The sequence below is a fragment of the Henckelia pumila genome, chromosome 3 (genome assembly GCF_033568475.1).
Source record: "Henckelia pumila isolate YLH828 chromosome 3, ASM3356847v2, whole genome shotgun sequence".
Lineage (NCBI taxonomy): Eukaryota > Viridiplantae > Streptophyta > Magnoliopsida > Lamiales > Gesneriaceae > Henckelia > Henckelia pumila.
Window position 1 is genome coordinate 168,472,048 of NC_133122.1, and position 4,395 is coordinate 168,476,442.

A 4,395-nucleotide genomic window follows, 5' to 3' on the forward strand; every position below is an offset into this window, starting at 1 on the left:
CATCTTGACATGTCACTTTAAACGGCGTCATATTATTGGGCCCTTATTGGACATGAGGTAAAAACATGGGGGTTGCTTTGGAAGCAATTGGGCTCTACCTTTTGAGAATTATGGTTGGCTGATATTATTCGGGACCATAAGTTTGTCAATTGGACTCCATGTTCTCACTAAGGAAAAAGTTTCCCGTTTTCACTAGAGGGTGGTGAAATCGTTAAAATAGTGGGAGTGAGATTCATAAAATTAAATTCGCCTATTTTATGTCTTAGTAAATTGTTAAACAATCATTGATATATGTCTGTTTTTCTTTTCAGTATTTCATACAATGAATTCGCGAAATCCATTATTCTCGATCCTCGAACAAAACAAGTTGACTGGCGCCAACTATACGGAATGGTTCCGGAAGTTGAAGATTGTCTTAACTTCGGAGAAAATGCTCTACGTGTTAGAGAAAGCACCTCCGAAGGAAGCACCAGCTGACATAAGTCCGGAGGAATTGGCCAAACTTGATGCATGGTGTGACCATGACATCAAGACCAAATGCTATATGCAAGCCTCGATGTCTGATGAACTCCAGAGGCGATTTGAGGACACGGTGAATGCTGCTGACATTCACACGCAACTCAAGGAACTTTTTGGGGCTCAGTCGAGGGCTGAAAGGTTCGCTACTGTTAAGGAGTTGATGACGTGCCGCATGCGTGAAGGGACTTCGGTCCGTGATCATGGGGTACGAGTGATTTGGCTCATACAGAAGTTGGCGACCCTAGATTTGGTGTTGGAGCATGAACTCAATGTGGATTTATTGCTTCTGTCTCTTCCTTCTTCATTTGATGGATTTGTGATAAATTTTAATATGAACAAGATAGAGGCCACCCTTGAAGAGATGGTCAATATGCTCGTTACATATGAATCCACACTTAAGAAGGATAAGCCAGCTTTCTTGGTGGGCTCCTCATCTTCTGCGAAGAAGGGGCCAAGTATGAAGGGCAAGAAACGTTCTACCCCACCCAAGAAAGTTGAGCCCGAGAAGAAGCAAAAGACAAAGGCTTCAAACAATGGAAAATCCAAGGATGTTTGCCATTACTGCAAGAAGCCGGGTCATTGGAAGCGCAACTGCAAGGAATATCTTGAGCAGTTGGGAACTGCAAAGGGTATGTTCTATATTGAAATAAACATGTCACTTAATACAACTTCTTGGGTATTGGATACCGGATGTGGATCTCACATTTGCAATGATTTGCAGGTGATGACAAGAAGTCGCAGGCTTAGAATGGGTGAGACCCAGCTGAGGCTCGGGAATGGTTCCAGAGTTGAAGCTACGGCCATTGGAGATGTTTGTTTGACTTTGCAGAACGGTTTTAAATTATTGTTAAGAGATGTTTTATTTGTGCCAGATTTAATTAAAAACATTATTTCTATTTCTATGCTTGATAGAGATGGTTATTCTTGCAATTTTGTGAATGGGATTTGCAATATTTACAAGAATGAATGTTTGATTGGAAATGGACAACTTGAAAACGATCTATACAACTTAAAATTAAAAGACGTTCCAATAAATTATATTGATAAACCGGCGACAACAAACAAAAGGAAAATCGATAGTCAAAACCCGGCAAACCTTTGGCACGCTAGGCTAGGTCATATTTCCTCAAGGAGGATGAACAAGCTAGTGGGAGAGGGCATGTTTGATATGTCTGATATTAATTCTCTACCTACTTGTGAATCCTGCCTAAAAGGAAAAATGACTAAATCTCCTTTTAAGGGGAAACCTGAGCGTAGTCAGAATCTGTTGGATTTGATCCACACAGATGTTTGTGGTCCATTTAGAGTAGGGACTCAACATGGCCACACCTACTTCATTACCTTTACTGATGATTATTCAAGGTATGGGTATTTATATTTAATGAAATATAAGTCTGAAGCATTTGAAAAGTTCAAAGAATTCAAGGCTGAAGTAGAAAACAAGCTAGGTAAAAGTATTAAAGCACTTCGATCGGATCGAGGTGGAGAATACTTGAGTACCGAGTTTTTGGACTATCTAAAAGAGAATGAGATTCTCTCTCAGTGGACTCCTCCTATGACACCACAGCTTAATGGTGTATCGGAGCGTCGTAATCGAACTTTGTTGGACATGGTTCGATCTATGATGAGCTTCACTGAGCTTCCACCTTCGTTTTGGGGCTATGCGCTTGAAACGGCGGTATTGTTGTTGAACAACGTCCACACTAAAGCAGTGGACAAAACACCATACGAGTTATGGAATGGCAAAGCTCCTAAGTATTCGTACTTGAGGATTTGGGGATGTCCTGCTTACGTGAAGCGGACAGTGGGAGATAAGTTGGATAGTCGATCCAGCTTATGTTATTTTGTAGGATATCCGAAGAATTCAATCGGATATTATTTCTATTATCCTGCTGAAACAAAGGTGTTTGTTTCTAGGAATGCCACCTTCTTGGAGAAGGAGTTCTTATTGGATAAGAAAGGCGAGATGATGGAACTCGAAGAAGTTCGAGAAGAACCCAAAATACAAAATAACGATCCTACACCTCAGGAACCATTGCTGGACACGCCTGCACCTAGAAGATCCGAAAGGACTTCTAGACCTCCAGTTCGATATGGTCTTCTTCTTGAAGGGGATCAAGATGAACCCGACATTGGATGTGATCCAAGAAACTTCAAGGAAGCAATTTCTGATGCGGATTCGAATTTATGGCTTGAAGCTATGCAGTCAGAATTGGATTCGATGCATACAAACCAAGTTTGGTTTTTAGTAGATCCTCCCGATGGAATTGTTCCGATAGGGTGCAAATGGATCTACAAAAGAAAGCTTGGGCCTGATGGTAAGGTATTGACCTACAAGGCGCGATTGGTGGCTAAAGGTTATACTCAAAGGCAAGGAGTTGACTATGACGAAACCTTTTCACCAGTTGCAATGTTCAAGTCCATAAGAATCCTAATTGCCATAGCTGCATGGTATGACTATGAGATATGGCAAATGGATGTGAAGACTGCTTTTCTTAATGGAGACATTAAGGAGGAAATCTATATGAAGCAGCCTGAGGGGTACACATCCATGGGAAGCGAGCATAAGGTATGCAAGCTTCAGAGATCAATTTATGGTCTAAAACAAGCATCAAGAAGTTGGAACCAGAAATTTGATGAAACAATAAAAGATTTTGGTTTCATCAAGAACCCGGAGGAACCTTGCGTGTACAAGAAAGTAGTTAAGGATGCGGTGACATTCTTAGTACTTTATGTTGATGACATCCTACTCATTGGGAATGATGTAGGGATGTTGCAGTCAACAAAGATATGGTTATCAGGTAGATTTTCGATTAAGGATTTGGGAGAGGCATCCTACATTCTTGGGATACAGATCTATAGAGATAGGTCTAAGAGAATGATAGGACTCACTCAATCAACCTACATCGATACCATATTGAAACGGTTTTCAATGGATGGGTCCAAAAAAGGACATCTACCCATGTGTCATGGAGTTTCTCTATCCAAGTCTATGTGTCCCAAGACTGATGCAGAGATAGAGAATATGACACATGTACCATATGCGTCAGCTATAGGTAGTATCATGTATGGGATGATATCTGCCAGACCGGATGTAGCATTTGCTCTGAGTGTCACGAGCAGATATCAGTCTAATCCTGGTCAAATGCATTGGAAAGCCGTGAAGGACATTCTTAAGTACTTGCGAAGGACTAAGAATATGTTCATGGTTTATGGAGGACGAGAACTCAAATTGGAAGGCTATACCGACTCTAGCTTCCAAAGTGATGTGGATGACTCGAAGTCAACCTCTGGATTTGTGTTCATGCTCAATGGCGGTGCTGTCTCTTGGAAGAGTTCCAAGCAGGACACCACAGCGGATTCCACCACTGAGGCTGAATACATTGCAGCATCAGCTGCTGCTAAAGAGGCCGTTTGGATGAGGAAGTTCGTCCAAGAGTTGGGCGTCATTCCTGAATTTGTTGGTCCAGTCCCGGTGTACTGTGACAACACGGGTGCCGTTGCTCAAGCAAAGGAACCAAGGTCTCATCAAAGATCCAAACACGTACTGAGGAAATACCACATAATCCGGGAGATTGTGGAAAGAGGAGACATCATTGTCGAACGAGTGGCCTCTGCAGACAATATCGCTGATCCGCTTACTAAGCCCTTGCCAGGACCATTGTTTGACAAACATCGCGAAGCAATGGGTCTACGTAGTATGACTAGTTGGCTATAGGGCAAGTGGGAGATTGTAAGAGTGGGTGCCCAGTGAGCCAACTGTGTGGCTATGGGCTTTGATGACTCTTTGTATAAACAATCTTTTGTTTAATATTATTTACACTTTTATGGCAATGACTTTATATTACTTCATATTGTTATATTGTGATATACTAT